The sequence below is a fragment of the Alosa pseudoharengus genome, unplaced genomic scaffold (assembly GCF_046254945.1).
Source record: "Alosa pseudoharengus isolate Yale_2024_CS ecotype anadromous, Long Island Sound unplaced genomic scaffold, YU_APseudo_1.1 YU_APseudo_1.1_scf_4, whole genome shotgun sequence".
NCBI lineage: Eukaryota > Metazoa > Chordata > Actinopteri > Clupeiformes > Clupeidae > Alosa > Alosa pseudoharengus.
In genome coordinates, this window is record NW_027468774.1 from 3719087 (window position 1) to 3738234 (window position 19148).

The 19148-nt window shown below is 42.1% G+C and overlaps 1 long non-coding RNA gene across 1 annotated transcript; it reads left to right on the forward strand.

Moving 5' to 3' along the window:
• The first annotated feature begins 6329 nt into the window (after window positions 1–6329).
• LOC143103146 (uncharacterized) lies at window positions 6330–18325 on the forward strand. Its single transcript, XR_012982733.1, has 5 exons — window positions 6330–6858; window positions 13435–13518; window positions 14365–14667; window positions 14780–14818; window positions 15188–18325. It is a non-coding gene; the product is annotated as an uncharacterized LOC143103146 (long non-coding RNA).
• The last annotated feature ends 823 nt before the right edge of the window (window positions 18326–19148 follow it).

Consider the following 19148-nt stretch of genomic DNA (forward strand, 5'->3'; position numbering starts at 1 on the left):
TGGCGGTTGCAGCTGCACGGCACACACAGGCCTTTGAAAGGGCCTGTCCACTCCCGGTACTGACCAGAGCCACATGCCTGCAAACACAACCCATTTACCTTTACACTACATCACGTTTACATATTTACACGTCTACATGCATTTATTACATATTTACATCATATCTATGCATTTACTCATTTACATCACATCTACATATTCACACATCTACATGACATTTGCACATTTACATGACATTTACATCACATCTACATGACATTTGCACATTTACATGACATTTACATCACATCTACATGACATTTGCACATTTACATGACATTTACATCACATCTACATGACATTTACATATTTACATGGCATTTCCACATTTAGATTTATTCATTTAGCTGATGCTTTTAACAAAAACAACATACAAATAAGGACTGACATTCAAGCTATTGAAGGGGCTGAGCTTCTCCTTATTTCTCCATATATTTCTTGAATTTCTCCTTGGGGATCAAGTATCTATCTATCTATCTATCATATTTTTTCTACATGACATAATATTGGCATTGAATTGACTGAAACTGAATTCAGTTGAAAATCTGTATGGAAATATTATAATGCCCTGACAAGCCGAGACAGAGACAGTGTTTACTTTTAATTGGTCATAACTTGATTGCCTTTCAGACTATAACCAACAGACATCTGGGTGTGACTGCCACCATGAGTCATGCCACTGATCAATAGGACAATTATTAGAAGAGAGACAGAGAGAAGGAGAGAGAGAAAAAGAGAGAGAGAGAGAGAGAGAGAGAGAGAGAGAGAGAGAGAGAGAGAAAGAGAGAGAGAGAGAGAGCGGGCAGCAGAGCATAAGACAGAGAGAGAGAGAGAGAGAGAGAGTGTGTGTGTGTGTGTGTGAGCAGTCAACCCATCCCATTTCCACTCATTTGATGTATAGCGTAACCTAAAAATGAAAAAGCAAAACCCAAGGCATTGTAATCACAGGTATCTTTGGCTGACAGGTTCAAAACTGCATGGAATTTGAAGACTAGAACCAACAGGGATCTGGGTGTGTGACTGCCACCATGAGTCATGCCACTGATCAATGAGACAATTATTAGAGAGAGAGAGAGACAGGGAGAGAAGGACAGAGAGAGAGAGAAAGAGAGAGAGCAAGCAGCAGAAGATGTCTTAAAGATCACACTTTCCACAGTCCAATACAATTATTTTACCTTTTGCTGCTATAATTAATCTCAAAATACACTTTTGCAGCAAAGGTCTCTGGTTAAATCAGGGTCTATGGCCAAACATTCATGTTGGTCTGTAAGCCAATAAGACTGTTTTCTAAGTCCTCATGGATCATGGGAATTGTGGGATCCTCATGGATCATTTATCATAGTGTATCTACAGGTCTTGTTCTCTAGTGACCACCTGTGTTAGATATCTACAGGTGACATTAGTTGCTTGACCTTACCTGGATGATATTCCCAGACGAGCTGCTGTTCCCAGCAGGGTTGCAGTACTTCCGAGGGATCCTGGGGTCTTCCTGCCAGGGTGGACTTCCTACCTGTCTCTTCTGGCGACATCCATGACCCCGTCTCCTCCCAGAGCCCCCATGTGCGCCTAGGCAGAGACCAAGCAGCAGGGCTCCAGTGAGCAACACCCTCACCACACCCGCTAGCATGGCCGCAACACAACAGTTACCCCTCAGTGGATATATCTCACTCCTCTCCGCTGAACGTTCTAAAACCTTGTAGCAGAGCTTACCTCTCTACAACGCCTGACACATGACCTTACAACTGTGGACCTTTTCTATTATATCCAAGTGGCTTTCTGTATATTAGCCTACCAACTCAGGTTATGCTAGCTGCCCAATGCTAGGCTATTCTTCCCCTCACAGCACTTTGCAACTCACCAATGTACAGAACACCTGTACTCCCTAAGTTGATGAAGATAAAGTATCTATCTATCTGACAAACTGTCTCTCCAAAAGCTTTAGCAAAAAGCCATGCTAGCTCGTCGAAACTCTTTCCTGGTAAATTAGGTAGGGCTCGTGGTTACAGTAGAACTGTGGAAAACAATTTCTCCAGGTGAGTTAGGCACGTGTGTGCAAAGGTGCAAAGGTCGTAACAGGTGCGGCCCCTTGGTGTAAAGGGAGGAGCCCACCTCTAAACCCATGCCACTGCTGTAATGTTTCACCGACTGCGTTTACATGCACTTCAGTATCCTGGTTATGATCAGGATTTTGAAGTATACCGGTTTTGAAATTGTGCACGTGAACATCATGTCCTACTTTCAGAACCCTGGATAAGCCCTTATATCGTTTTTTGAGGAACCCGGTTATGCTGGATGGAGAGCTCCAAAAGAAACTGGGATACTGTTCCACCGGGATAAGCTTAATAACCGGGATACTGAAGTGCATGTAAACGCAGTCAGTCACACAACTGGAATAGACAACACACATCATGTCTGGAGCACGTACTATCAGTGTTTCCATTTGATGCATACCAGAGTTACTCTTAGGCTAATTATTACCCCGGACCAGTAGGGGGGCAAAGGGTGTTGCAATCAGGTTTCTCTCTCTCTCTCTCTCTCTCTTTCTGTGTGTGTGTGTGTGTGTGTGTGTGTGTGTGCGTGCGTGTGTGTGTATGTGTGAGCTCACATAACTTAATAATTACTGGTCCAATTTACTTTAGATTTCTATTGATGATCACAGGTCAGGTCTGTGCTCCTACATAATTAAACCCCACAAGGATGAAACAGAACCATTGTTTTTCGTTTTGATCCGTCGCTAAATATGCATCTTTTGCAACAAAGTATGAACATAACTCCGATATACTGTAATATAGAGGGAATGCACCTTCCTACAATCTGTAGAAAAAAGATCTCCGAATTCCTGTAGCATAGTAGCTCTTTTGCGTGTCAATTTTGGGGGGGGGGGGGTCGAGGGTTGCGGTGCGGACTAGAAACTTGCTAGGTCGGTAATCACTACAGAGACAATGCTCAATGCCGCTCAGACAATGCCAGAAGTGCCGTCCATCATGTTATGAGGTTATGTGTCATCAAAATTATTTTGGAAATGTTATGTTAAGGTAAAAAAAAATATATAAGAATGCTTTTAAAGTCAGATGTGAGATTCTTGTAATGTTAGGTAAAAAAAAAATGTTACGGGTGCCTTTAAATTCAGATGCAAGATTCTTTCTGTGACCAGTTATCTGGGTTCGCAGGTGTTTATGCACTCCCCTGAAATGTCATAGTTGAAAAATCTACACAAACTAGACTAGCTCATAATGCAAATGTCATCACAAACAGAAACGCACAAACACTGCATGCGAACGCACACACACACACACAAACACACACACACACACACACACACACAAACACATGCTCCTGACTCCTGAGCAGATTTTTTCTTATTGACTTTAACGTCGCTAGTAATAGAACTACAACTCTCTACGTCGTCTGGCAGGGTGTTTCTGGGTCAGTATCGGCTCCAATCTCGGTGTCTTCTGACTGCCTTGTACAAACCACACGCCCACACACACAACACCTTGGACCTTTTTATCACTGCATATGTGTGAAATCTACACACTGTTATCTGTGTGAAATATAACTGAAAGAGATGGATGAACTACAGTCTGTGTTACAGGTGGTTGTTCTGATGGCCTGAACGGAGTGACATAAACAAAGTCACAAAGAATTTCAGAATCATCATAAACAGTTGAACATATACTATGGATGAAATGCAGTTTTTGATTGTGGTGGTTGTCCAGAAAGGGCCTTCATTGACATAAGTATAAGTACAGGTATATATACTCTTTTGATGCCGTGAGGGAAATTTGGTCTCTGCATTTATCCCAATCCGTGAATTAGTGAAACACACTCAGCACACAGTGAACACACAGTGAGGAGAAGCACACACAGTGAGGAGAAGCACACACTAATCTCGGCGCAGTGAGCTGCTTGCTACAACAGTGGCAACTCGGGGAGCAGTGAGGTTACAACCCTCTGGTTACAAGTCCGAAGCGCTAACCAGTGGCCCACGGCTACCCAGCTGCACAGCAGACTTGGTTGATTTTATAATCTGTCAAATAGAATGCTGTAAACTAATTCTGGTGAGATCAGAGTCTACATGTACATGTATTTTCTTAGCAGACACTTTTATCCAAAGCACCTATATTTCCAGAGCCATTGTCTCTGCAACTCGCCTTGCTCGAGGGCACAACAGTGGAAGCCGGGTTTTGAACCCACAACAGGCTGCTGCATGCTAGCCCAGCTCCTTATAGCCACCACACTACCTCCGCCTGACTGAATTCCCGAACCTTTGCAAGCATATTTGAACTAACTTGATCTATTCATCCATATTTTTTCTCCAATAGTTTTCTCTGGGGAGACACCGTCACCATAAACACACACCCGAGTCAAATATTTTTATTTAGACAGCGGTCACTTCTTTTGTTTGTAAAATACTCAGTCTATTAGAAGTAATGTCCACAATCCAGGATAGAGGCAATAAGGAGATGAGAGGGCATTTGCAGCACAGCGCACAATCCAGGATAGAGGCAATAGGGAGATGAGAGGGCATTTGCAGCACAGCGCACAATCCAGGATAGAGGCAATAAGGAGATGAGAGGGCATTTGCAGCACAGCGCACAATCCAGGATAGAGGCAATAAGGAGATGAGAGGGCATTTGCAGCACAGCGCACTCCACAATCCAGGATAGAGGCAATAAGGAGATGAGAGGGCATTTGCAGCACAGCGCACAATCCAGGATAGAGGCAATAAGGAGATGAGAGGGCATTTGCAGCACAGCGCACAATCCAGGATAGAGGCAATAAGGAGATGAGAGGGCATTTGCAGCACAGCGCACAATCCAGGTGGATGGGGAGGGAGAGGCAGTCACTGGCATGGGCTACACACACACACACTGGCATGGGCTACACACACACACACTGGCATGGGCTACACACACACACACTGGCATGGGCGGGTGAACCTAAGACCAGATGGGCCAATAACAGGGATCTGCTGACAAGGGAAGAGAGAGAGAGACAAATGGGAGTACAGGGCGCTGAATCTGACACACACACACACACACACACACACACACACACGCAGCTCTATAATAATGTTCTCTATCTTATTCCACTCATGTCTCTACTAATTTATTATCATCATTATCATTTCTGTTTGTTTATTTTGTCTTGGGTACTGTATATTTTTCCTTTTATTTCAGGACCTTTTTTCTGGTTCTACTATGTGCCGTGTTCAGCTTCCAGCTCCAGTGATCACGGAACGTGCAAAGACCCCCTCTCACTCACTACACGCCACACAAGTGACTCTCGACTATTAAAATACTGCTTAGCTCATCACCCCTAAATCACCACACCTGTGGGGACTAATTACTCCAATGCACCCCAACCATCATACAGACAGACTCCCGGTAAGGTCACACGTCACAAGACACACCCACCCTCCAATCTCGCAGCCACAATCACACAGGCACAGGCGGACAAACAGAGCCGCGGGTTTCCCTGTGACATCACGACTTGATAGACATGGGAAATTGTGTGCCAAAGCCAGAGCAGAACAACTGGTTTAAACCCTCACACTTCACACCACACTGCAGGAATGGCAGTGACGGAACTCGCACTGCTGAATAAATCAGGTTGTTGGCTACCTGCCACTTAAGTGCAGCCAAAAAATTCTTTTGGATTAAGAACAGTGCTTTGTGGTCAGTCAAAAACATTTCTTGTCCATGAGCCATTTTCTTATCATGTTGGAGGTGTGCTTTAGTGCTGCTAGAAAATGTGGGCCCTATGAAAGACAATAATGCTGTGCTGTGGGGCTCGCTGTGCTGTACTGTGCTGGGCCCTTAGAATCGTCCTAACTCCCCACTCCCCTCCCCAGCGGAGCTCCTGGCTAGTGTTTGCAGGTTGAAAATATCCACCTTCCATTTCATGTTTCATGAAGTACACTAGCAAATCATTATGGACAGACGACTCTATTTTTATTTCATCAAAGGACATCCCTCCAAAAGTGACATCTAATGACGATGCAGTATTTATTTTAGCTTACTGTATGATACACCTGATAACCCGGCAGCCTACTTATAACAACTTTATAAGATCCCTAAAAATGAGGTGTGTGTGTGTGTGTGTGTTGTGTGTGAAGCAGTTCCTGAACAATGCCGGGCAGGTTTCACTTCTCTCTGTGTCTGTTGGAACAGGAGGACTTTCCTGAAATGTTCAACAAAAAGAGGAAAGATGTGTCACTCCAAGACAGGTACCTGACATTCACTGCACCATTCTAATAAATATATGAAAGACATAATTAACACACAGTTATATGTGCTTGGTGTGAACATATGACCCTGCCAGACACTACGTTAAACTAAATTCTAGGTCACTAGGTTAAGCTGTAAACAGACAGTGATCCCTTTTCTCAGTCTCCTCTGGGTTATTGTCTGCCTAAATGGCATGGGGTTGCATTTTTGTTTCAACTTTACAGGCTTTTACAACTTTCTGTGAAACAATTTTTTTTTTAATTATAGTAGCTTAGTGTTCATATACTGTACTGTTAGTCGCTTTGGACAAAGTGTCCACCAAATACCCTTACCATAACCATTATGCAATTACGTCAGCAAAAACAAGTCAGTCTAGTCTTACTAGGTCCACAGTTCAATTGCAAACTCTGAGTCAATTTGAAAGTGAAAGCTAGTAAGGATAAGTATCTACACACACATTGCCCCATTCAGTAACAAGTCCGCCACCAAGCAGACTTGTTTACGTAGAGCCAGCATGTAAGTTATTTCACAGCTTACGGGGAGATCGGTGAGGAGCTACATGGTACCATTAAAGAACACTTCCAAGGTCAGTTTGAGGGTCAAATCATATGCTTTATCTGTATATGTCCAACCTAAAGTGCATGGACTAATAAGGTCTTTCAGTAGCTAAGCAGTAATTTTCTTGTACACTGCCGCAATTGTGTAAAGGTTTTGTGTTTTTGTGTTGGCTATTGTGAATTTAGGCTTTTACTTTGAATGACACATTTCAAAAACAATAATATACAATTTATGATGGCTGGAACCAAATCTAATATTTTTTTCTAGATGTCTCACAGATGTGTCCTTGGGTGCATGCTAAATGTGAAATTTAGAAATGTAGATGCTTCTCATATCTCAGGGCTCTACAGTGCCCATTTCACATGTGTGAATGCAGCGAGAGAAGGAGAGGTGACACATGCCTTTTAGTCCAATCGCCCGGCACCAACGCAGTTAGATATTTTAAATACATGATTTACAATGATTCACAAATTAATAAAACTAAATATCAATTTGCAAGATACATATATAGGCTAAATGCAAATATGACAATGCATGATAGGCATACTGTAGGCTACTATGAAAATTAAATATTGAAAAATAGAATGAAATGAAAATAAAGTAGGCAATGGTGTGCTTTAAAATCTTGTTTCCTGTAAATGTTGTCAGTCATTCTTAATCAGCAGCTTAGCAACGGGTGAAGAAATAACTTTTGAGTTACAGTAAGAACAACAAGAGTAAGCAAAGCAGCATTAGATTAGATTTTAGATTCTTCATTGCACACTCTTGACATTCTCATCCAGCTTCAGGAAGTCACCTGGAATGGTTTTCCAAGGAGTTCCCTTACATGTTCAGCACTAGATGACTATTTTTGATTTAATCATGGTATAGGCTTATTTAAAAATATAACCTCTTGGCAAAATAAGGCAGTAAATGACTTGTTGAGGGTGGCCTACTTTGGAGTTAATGTAAAAAGTCCCCCGAAATGCATTACATTAATACACAGGATTAGATGTTAAAATCCCTTGTGCCAAAATCCAAGGTAAAAACACATTCAGAAGCCCCTGCTCAAGTTTAACTTTAAAAAGCACACTACCCACAAATCCGCCAACAAATGGTCACAAGCACAATGCAAATGGCCTATCCAACAGCAGTAGCCTATATAGTATGCGGCATGTCATTGGGGTTATCAAGTGGGCACCCTCATTCACCGATGTTTCGTTAAATTAGGCCCACGACACCTCATGAAGGCTTAACAGTGAAACCAGCGTCCTGGAGACACTCCCCTCCATGCTACCACCATATTACCACATTGAAATATCCAATACTCAAAATACTCTTAACCAGCCCAGGCATGGTCTAAGTTGGCTAGGTCGGTCCGTCCCGTTGATGTGGACTGAACCATAAACCATAAAGAACCTTAGCCAAGTACCATCACCCTAGGCACAGCCCATCACAAACACAAAACAAATTAGCCAGTTAGCTTAGCCCATTATCTTAGGCCCCATCCCAAACACAAAACAAATTAGCCAGCAGTTAGCAGTTAGCTTACGCCCCATGCTGCCCCATATTACCACAACAAGCATCCAAATACCCTTAACCAACCTAGGCATGGTTTAAGTTGGCTAGGTCGGTCCGTCCCGTTGATGTGGACTGAACCATAAACCATAAAGAACCTTAGCCAAGTACCATCAACCTAGGCACAGTCCATCACAAACACAAAACAAATGAGCCAGTTAGCTTACCTTAGCTTGCGCCCCAGGAAGGGTAACTTCTCCTTACCCACCACCAAAACAAATGAGCCAGTTAGCTTACCTTAGCTTGCGCCCCAGGAAGGGTAACTTCTCCTTACCCACGACCAAAACAAATGAGCCAGTTAGCTTACCTTAGCTTGCGCCCCAGGAAGGGTAACTTCTCCTTACCCACAACCATTCGCTTGCCCGTTCTGCTGCTAAGGACATGTTACTAACCACCTGCCTTAGACTTCGACCACAAATGCCCAGTTCAGACAGCAAGCCAATAGCAGATCTGGCCACAAACCCACGTGCACCGATTTCAATAGGCCTTAATCGTGCACTCCAACCTCGCTTAGCTGCCTCCTCTGCTATTTCAGTATATTTAGCTCTCTTCAGCTCATTGGCCACTTCCACTCTGTCTTCCCAAGGAACAGTGAGTTCAATGAAGTAAACTATCTTCTCTGAATCCGACCATAGAATTACGTCAGGACGTAGCTTAGTACTCACTATATGTGGAGGTACCGCCATCTGCTGGCCAAGATCAACCTTCATTTCCCAGCCCGCCCCATTTTTCAACTGGCCGGTTTTACACCTGGCCTTCGCGGAACAAGGTTTATCCCCCTGACGTACAAAGTTAATTTGCCTTACCCCTTTACTAGCTGCTAATGAATTGACTTCTCTTCTTTTATCCTCTATTGCCGCTGCCACACATTTCAATACCTGGTTATGACGCCACGTATACCGCCCCTGGGTGAGACTTACCTTGCATCCTGATAGGATATGGTGGAGACTGCCCACACACGAGCAAAGTATGCATTTATCATCCTCACCAAACCATTGACTTAAATTCTTGGGAGATGGGAGCACATCATATGTAGCACCTAACATAAATCTGATCTTACTAGCTTCCATGCCCCATAGATCTTTCCATTTAATCTGTCTTTTTGCCACCCCTTCCCAGTTCACCCACTGCCCTTGTTTTGCCTGCGACACTGCCTTAGTACATCTTACAGCCTCCTCCTGTCTATGCATTTCCTCCACTACCATTTTCCTCTTTTCTCCTGCAGAAGCCTTACTCCACAAGGGTTTACTTGCACCCACCCCTAGACCCCCCCGCCCGTGCTGCACATGGCCCATTATATCTCTATGCTTCAATGCTGATTGAGCTTGCTTAACTGCCTGCTCTGGGTTCCACTTCCTCCCTGCATTAACTGAGGGTGCAACTTTCCTCACCACTGGGTCCTTGGACTGAGTAAGAGTCAATTCCAATCTAGCCTTAGCACACTTAAATTCCTCTGTCAGACTAGATATTGGCAACTCTACAATACCCTTCCCATACAAGGCTACACTGCTTAAGCAGCGTGGGACTCCGAGCCATTTTCTGACAAAGGAGTTGATCATTTTTTCCAACCTCTCTACCTTTGACAGAGGAACTTCATAAACTGTCAATGGCCACATTAGCCGAGGCAACAAACCAAACTGCAAACACCACAGCTTGAGCTTACCTGGCAGCCCCGACTTGTCAATTTTTGCAATACCTTGCCTAGTGACCTGTCTCAAGTCTTCAACCTGTGATTTATCACTAAGGCTTGCATCATACCACCTTCCCAGGCTCTTCACTGGTTTCTCCAGAACTGTGGGAATCACCTCCTTATTTATAGCAAACTTCTTATCTGTTACCTTCCCTTTAATAATTGAGAGACTCCTAGACTTACTTGGTTTCACCTTCATTCTGGCCCATTGCAGATTACTATTTAACTTACCCAGCAACCTGTTGGTGCATGGAACGGTTTGTCGTCAAGGTTGTCATGTCGTCCATGAAAGCCCGAATCGGGGGGAGGCGTGGCCCTCCCTGCAACTTCTCCCCGCCCACTACCCATTTTGAGGCCCTAATAATGACCTCCATTGCCATTGTAAAAGCAAGTGGGGAGATGGTACATCCGGCCATGATTCCTATCTCAAGTTGTTGCCAACCTGTGGTGTAATCAGCTGTAGTAAAACATAATTGAATATCCAGAAAGTATGCTTTTACTAGGCTTTTAATGCTACCTGGGATTCTGAAATAATCAAAGGCCTCCCACAACAGACTATGCGGCACAGACCCAAAAGCATTAGCCAAATCCAAGAACACAACGTGCAGGTCTCTCTTCTCACGCTTTGCTAATTGAATTTGGTGCCAAATCATGCTGGTATGCTCTAAGCACCCGGAGAAGCCAGGAATTCCAGCTTTTTGCACCGTGGTATCAATTAGTTTATTCCTTTCAAGGTAATTTGTCAGTCTCCGTGCCACCACACTAAAGAAAACCTTCCCTTCAACATTCAGTAGACTAATTGGCCTAAATTGATTAATCTCCACTGCGTCCTTTTCTTTGGGAATAAATATTCCCCCAGCCCTCCGCCAAGCCTTGGGAATACTCTGCTTTTTCCAAACTATCTTCATTAATTGCCATAAAAATCTTAAAACATCTGGTGCACTCTTATACAACCGGTAGGGCACTCCATTAGGTCCCGGGGCTGAAGAGGCCCTTGCACGTTTTATTACATCTTGCACCTCTTTCCACCTTGGTGGACTATCGTCGCATTGGCTACTTAATTCACCAATAGGTGGGATATCAGCAGGAAGTACCATCTCCCTGAACCTCTCCCTATCTTTGTGCACTCCCTCTAAAAACTCCTCAAGCTTCTGCTTAGGTTCCAAAAGACTACCACTCTTCTGCATTACGAATAAAGACTTAACAAACTTAAATGGGTCTTTATAGAATGCTAGTCGGGCTCGTGATTTCTTCTTCCTATTTTTCCTAATATTTTCAGCTCTTCTTAGCACTACTAACCGCTCCCTCACATCTGCCTGTAGACAGTCAATACCTTCCTTCTCATCATCTGTAGCTTTTCTCCACTGCTTCTTAAGCTGCCTCCTCTCCTTGATAAGTTTATCTATCTCCTGCTGGCGCCTAGATTTAACTACCTCATGTAGCCGTTTTGTCCTTCTCTCAATAGTCCCAAATCTTTCCTTACCATAGCTATAAATAATGTCTCCCATTTTCTCTAATTTGCTTTCAGCCGTCCCCTTGAGCTGACCCAGGATACTGACCAAATCACTTTTAACATCTTCCCACATTCTACATTCTGCTGTGCCTGGCCATCTAACCCCAGGCCTATGGCAATATTCAGTAGAAAGACGTAACCTAGGTGAACCCACAAACCTCTTAGAACGTTTGAATTTGCTCTACAGGTCCGTCTGGAAAGGATCCATCCCTTTTCTGAATCACCAAAAAACCCAGGATCCAATCACAATTGCTTATCCAGCATAGGGCGGGCTTTATATGATGACAGACAGAGCAGTGTCTTCAACACAACCAATGACTGTGCTGATGGCGACAGGGTTATGTTGTTTTGCTGTCCTTCTGAAACCATTTGGATTAATGCACCAATGCAAGTTTATAAAATGTATTAAAGGTTGTATCAGCGATAGCAGGGATACATCACTTCTGTTGAAGAGAGCTCGCCCCCTACTCCCTCCCCCTCCCTCCCCCTCCCTCCCATGCAATTGAAACTCTCCTAAACACGCATCTTGTCGGTTATTCGTTGAAACACTTTATTTTGCTTTTGAGTTGCCAACCCTTGTTGGTAGCAATTGTTTTTGTGTACAGATCTCGGAGCCTAGGCTGCCTACAGAGACATGTTATTTTGACAGCCTGCTTATGGGGCGGGCAGCTAGCGGATCGTTTGGAAAGATTAGATGAATGTGATCATTTATGTTTGCCCCTTTTTTGGGCCTGAAATCGCTGATACAACCTTTAATTTCACTGCTGGTTACACCCCTGAAAGTCAGAAGTCAGTGAAAACTTCCCAGACCCACTCTAAACTGAGATTTGATAAACCAGGTTAATAGATACTTAAAAAGTATGAAGTACAACAACGAATTAGTTAGGCTATTTCCTGGTCCACAACTGTATTTGATAGCTGTTTATACTTGTCCACCTGAACCTCCCTGTACAAATACTGCCAATAAAAATAGTGTCGTTTTCCAGAAGGGCTAGGACCATTACATCAGCAATTGCACTCATTGTATATTCCCGTTATAAGGTAAGAGTAATAAGAGTAAATGGCACTGCCAGTGGTGTGACTGTCACCACCAGATTATTGTGAGTAAACAGGAAGAGATAACAAGATAAGATACTGTAGGTGTGTTGTTGTGTGTGTGTGTGTGTGTGTGTCAGCATGTAGACAGTATCACATAGCCATATGCGACTATTACCTGGAACCAACTTGTGCCCAAATGTCACTGTTTGGCTACTTTGTGTCCAAATTCGGGTGTATCTCTAGACAAACACATTTTTGGAGATTACCTTTTGATGGCATTACGCCCCTTCAGTGGCCTTATATTGATAGCATAAAAAGTGAAAGTCAAAAGTAAAAAGTGAAAGAAGTATGCTGTGAGAGCAGAGGTGATGTGGTGGTGCTCGAGTTAGCAACAAGACTGCTAATCAATTGTTGTATACTACTGCTACTTGGTTAGACTGGTCCAGCGTCTCAAGACTAAAGTCTTGTTTTTGTGCATGGCGAGAAATTATGTGGGTTTATAATGAATACAGTTGTGCAGGTTATATTAACATTAACATAACTTTATACATTAATTGGAAACCCTTGGACACTTTACTTTCACTAATATGCTTTACTATGGTATATTATTATAGGCTATTAGCTCATTTGGTTGTTGCTGTCCAAAATGGAAATTTGTGCTTGCATAATTTTTGAAGATTAGGAGGACATTATTTTGTTATCTCCTGGTGATAACAGCTTTATGTCGCTTCATTATCTCGGGAAAGCACCAGGCTTAAATGGAGAAGCATTAAAGTAATAGCCATGTTTGCCTCCTTTAAAAACAGGAGGAGTCTCTGATGATGTGATGGCACAGAACTGGATGCTTCTGTTCATCTGTGGCACGCTTTCAGCAGCATCTGTGGTGGACAGTAAGTGCAGCATATGACGAGTTCCAAAACGCTATATCTCCAATTTTATAAAACATTCATTCAAAAAGTCATGTTTTTTTAGGTAATTTTAATAAAATTGCAATTGTGTTGTTTTGATTGAGTAAAGATAAATCAAATAGCAATACCCCAATTATAGTTCCACTGAAATTACCTGGAATTATGGATTCCTGGATTTATTTATTCATTCAAATGGAGGATATAAGGTTTGACTCTCTGGGCATCTCTTGAAGATCATCATCTCTGATGTTTATAAAAGTAGCCTACATACCTTTGGTCTTTAAACTATGTATGTCCTTCACACACACCACAATCATGCAGTGATTCGTCTTTAACTGTAAAAAAATCTTTTAATCTTTAATTAAGACTTGTTCATACAAGAATAGCCTATTTATGATGGTTTAGGATTGTTATGGTCCTGATCCTGAAAGTATAAATACTCCACCATAAAATGTGTCAGTAGCCTATTTTTTCATTGTACTCTCTATTGCACAATCATGTTTGCAAGTCTTATGTTCATTTTATTAGTAATTACCTAATGTTTATATGTCAGTCAATGTTAATATGTGACTGTGGCAGTCGAATGACTGTTATAATAAGTCAAGTCACTATAGGTGGATTAGTAACACACTTGAAAAAGAGATAACAATCTCAATGTGTTCTATTCCGTAACTAAATAAAAGTAAATTCAATTAAATGTTAAAGAGGAGCTGTGTGTGTCTGCTTTGTTAGCATGTAGAGGTAGACTTAACAGTAAAGAGTGTTAAGGTGTCTTATCAAAGCAAAACTCATACATACATACAATGTGTCTCGTATGCTTTGTTTTAGGTATAGAGGTGAGTTGCAGAGAGGTTAGACGTACTGGCCAGAATGTGACCATCATGTGCACCATTGATTACTCCAAACTCATTGACCCGGAGAACTGCATATTATTGTCTTATTCTATCAATAAAACAGAATATGAATGTTGTAAGCATACTTCCTGCAAGGAAGGTGAATACAAATGCAACACCCATGTCAAAGAAATACGCACATACATCATGAATCCTCAACCAGATAGTTATGAAGTCAGTTTGCAGACAGACTGTGGTCCTGCATCTACAAACATCAATCTTACAGGATCTACCCAGGGTAATGGCAGAAATTATATTATAGCAATTATATTTATAATTTTATAATCTACATACATATATACTTTAGTTTCTAATCTTTCTAAACTGTTATTTTCGTTGTTTTTATGCAGAACCTCCCAAAGCAGATGCAAAGAAAAGTACCAATAATGGTAATTACAATATGTACAGAATTTCTTTTTAGACAGATTTGAATGATCAGGAATCAAGAACAAATAACGATAATGGAAGTCTGAATAAGGCTGCTGTAAACACAACAGTGAACCCCTGTCTTCAAGTAGATATAAAATCTTGAAGGTATAACATAAACAATAGGTAGCCATTTAACATGACTCACACTGACCAACATCAGCTAACAAATAATAAAAAAAACATATTTGGCCATACATACGTTTCTTTATACATATCAGTTCTGTAAGTCATATGAATGTGCTCCTTTGAACTCTTGTATTTAGAAATATAACAGTAGGCATGCTAAACTGAGTGATGTATTAAATACATGTTATTTATTATGCTTTCAGATGGGGATACACGCAAAATCTTAACTGGTGTTTTCCCCGCTCTTGGTGTCTTGTTTGCACTTGCTGTCGGTGTCCTGTTTGCACTTGCTGTTAGACAGACCCGTCACTGCCAAGGGATGTCAACGCATGGAGATAGACCTGGACAATGCATGTCAACACACTTTACAGTAATCGAGTCTGAAAACTGTACATCTGCGGAATGCACCAACTTGGAAACTGAAGGGTGACACACAAGCGAAGGGACAAGTACAGGTGCATCTTAAAAATTAAAAAACAAAATATAAGTGAAATATTTAAAGTTTTTTGTTTTAATCTTCATTATTCTAATCTTGATGATTACAGTTCACAGCTCATGGAAATCAAAAATCAAGTATATCAAAATATTAGAATAAAGAAATTATAATACAGAGATGTCGACTTGAAAAGAGCTCTAATCAGCTGATTAAGTCAGAACGATCAGCCATTAAGTCAAAATACCAGAGCCGTTTCACCAAATCAGAGTTTCCTGAGCCTTTAATCTCTGAGTCAAGCCAAGGCAATGGACTTTTCCACAATATTCAAATTTTTTGAGATGCACCTGTAAACTCCAACTGACCTATTTGTGGTAGTAACTGGCTTTGCTGAATGGCACACTGCTCTACAATTAAAATACTTCATTGAGAACTGTGACGTTTCGAGCCACAGAGCTCTTCACCAGACACTAGCCCAAGTCAAATAAATGAGAGTAAGGAGTAAAAGATATAAAGAACAATTCAGATAATTTTAAAAAATATGTCCAGAATTGAATGTGGCCAAACCCTGATGCATATATATAAAAACATAGTGCCTGCAGCAGGCTTTGTATGCACAGACATTTTGTATACAGGTACTGCCCTAGTTTGCTTAATTTGACCACAATTGCTTTGGGTTGTAATCCAAGACTGATCTTAAATGCATTTACAGTTAGCCTGAAAAATGTCAGATTTCAACATTGTGCATGTTGAACAAGATACTGATGCAATAACAGACAGAAAACAGTGATTAAGGCATTTGTTGGTAAGAGGGATGATTTTGGCTCTTCTCCCTGCAGGATTCACATATTTCATTGCTCTGATTGATTAGGTCTATCCAATATTGTGCAGAGTCCTTTTTCGCCCTGCATCGGTGGAAACATGGCCCACAATAAATTCCAAATGGCTTGGCAAAAGGTTATATCAGCGATAGCGGGGATACGTCATTTCTGTTGATGTTCAAACAAAACAGAGAGCTAGCTCCCTCCTGTGCAATTAAAACTCTCCTAAACGCGCATCTCGTCAGTTATTGGTTGAAACACTTTATTTTGCCTTTGAGTGGGCTGCCAATAACCTGACTCCGCCAGATGGATTTGAAACCTTGAAAGCTCACGAGATCAGGATGGTCTCACGAGGCTAGGTTGCCAACCCTTGTTGGTATCAATTGCTTTTGTGTACAGATCTCGGAGCCTAGGTTACCTACAGAGACATGTGTTTTGACGGCCTGCTTATGGGGCAGACAGCTAGCGGATCATTAGGAAAGATTAGATGAATGTGATCATTTATGTTTGGGCCTTTTTTGGGCCTGAAATTCGCTGATACAACCTTTAAGTGTGGCTACTCCAGGCTGATTTACAGGGAAGCCATTGATTACAATACAGTGCACTTGTCATCAAATTCAGCTACAGTCACCTCCAGGCTAATTTACAGGGAAGCCATTGATTACAATACACTACACTTGTCATCAAATTCAGTCACCTCCAGGCTAATGTACAGGGAAGCCAGTGATTACAATACACTGCACTTGTCATCAAATTCAGCTACATCCCCCTTTCATTCCCCTAGCAGTCCATCGAGTGTCTTACTGATTGCTGGCTCTTTAAAGCAATACCAAAGAGTTTTTTGTACCTTAAAATAATGTTTCTAAAATCGTTTCAGTGGTTCATCAACTCGTAACAGGGTGAACAGCAATTCTGCATTGCGGCCCTCTATCGGCTATAACCGCACTATGTAAGTTTGCCAGATCGGGTAGCGGATCTGTAGTTCGATGGAATGACACATAAGAAACTACAAATTTGACTTGCATCTGATGTCGCAATACATCGTACTTTCATAAAATCATGCAACATATTCTACCTTGTCTGTGGACATTGTTATTCCCAAAGCCAGTGCTGAATAAACAAATAGTGCGTGCGACAGAGGTAAAGTTCTTTGGTGTTGCTTTAATGGGTAACAAAGTGGCTCAAACAAAGCATTAAACTATTGTGCTTAAGTACATGCATCAGGGGTTAGAGGGGGGAAGAAAAAATGAACCAATCTTCCCAGGACTGGGGACTCTACCTTCAATGCATTTCAACTCGTTTCCTTTCTTTGTCTAAACGAGGTAACTGCAAAACTCTGTGATTATATGTGAAAAGCTGTTATTTTATTATTATTATTATTTTTCTACCCTTTTTTTAGTTGTTGTTTTGTTTGATTATTGTTTTTAAGTTCTGTTTTTTTCATGATAATCTCTTTATTTTTCACACTGAAGTTAAGTGAAATCTGGCATCTGGGCCTATGTATGTGTGTACCCAACCCTATAAGCTTGGGATTGCTAACCATTTGTTTTATACATCTGAAGCCAATCAAACATCTTCAGTATTGTTGACATGTGCTACTAGACAGAGGAGTCAATCCACAAGTAGAAGGTTGCTGGTGTGAGTCCAGCTGCCCCATTCCCTGTGTCCTTGAAGTGTCCCTCTTGCCGCTTTGCCGCTCTTACATGTGCCGCGGTCGAAGTGTTGAACTTTGACTGTGCCGCTCTGTAAATCATAGGGATTTCACAGGAAAAATCTTTGGGACATTATCTCAACCAAGAGCAACCTTGTGGTGAGCGCAACGCACACCGCTTACAATGTGAACCCTGCTTCACTCGCTGGAATGAAGATGGATACCGAGGCTGTCAGAACGAATGTGTGGCCAGTACCGCTCAGTACCGTCGCTATAGCATCATGCGCATCACATACTGTTTTAATCTTCTTACAGAATTATTACACCAACAGCATGCTACATAACAACTACATGTACCCCATAGCGGTACAAAATATGACCACTGCTTAGTCCTGTACTGTACATTCTTTCAGTGAAAATAAATCACGCTTGTCAATTTGTCTCCATCTCCTACTCCATCCTCTAGCCTACTCTTGCAACTTTTGTGTATGATTGTATGAGCGTGCCCATGTGTGTGCATGCGTGTGTGCATGTGTATGATTGTATGAGCGTGCCCATGTGTGTGCATGCGTGTGTGCATGTGTATGATTGTATGAGCGTGCCCATGTGTGTGCATGCGTGTGTGTATGTGTATGATTGTATGAGCGTGCCCATGTGTGTGCATGCGTGTGTGCATGTGTATGATTGTATGAGCGTGCCCATGTGTGTGCATGCGTGTGTGCATGTGTATGATTGTATGAGCGTGCCCATGTGTGTGCATGCGTGTGTGCATGTGTATGATTGTATGAGCGTGCCCATGTGTGTGCATGCGTGTGTGTGTGTGTATGATTGTATGAGCGTGCCCATGTGTGTGCATGCGTGTGTGTGTGTGTGTATGATTGTATGAGCGTGCCCATGTGTGTGCATGCGTGTGTGCATGTGTATGATTGTATGAGCGTGCCCATGTGTGTGCATGCGTGTGTGCATGTGTATGATTGTATGAGCGTGCCCATGTGTGTGCATGCGTGTGTGCATGTGTATGATTGTATGAGCGTGCCCATGTGTGTGCATGCGTGTGTGCATGTGTATGATTGTATGAGCGTGCCCATGTGTGTGCCCATGTGTGTGTGTGTGTATGATTGTATGAGCGTGCCCATGTGTGTGCATGCGTGTGTGCATGTGTATGATTGTATGAGCGTGCCCATGTGTGTGCCCATGTGTGTGTGTGTGTATGATTGTATGAGCGTGCCCATGTGTGTGCATGCGTGTGTGCATGTGTA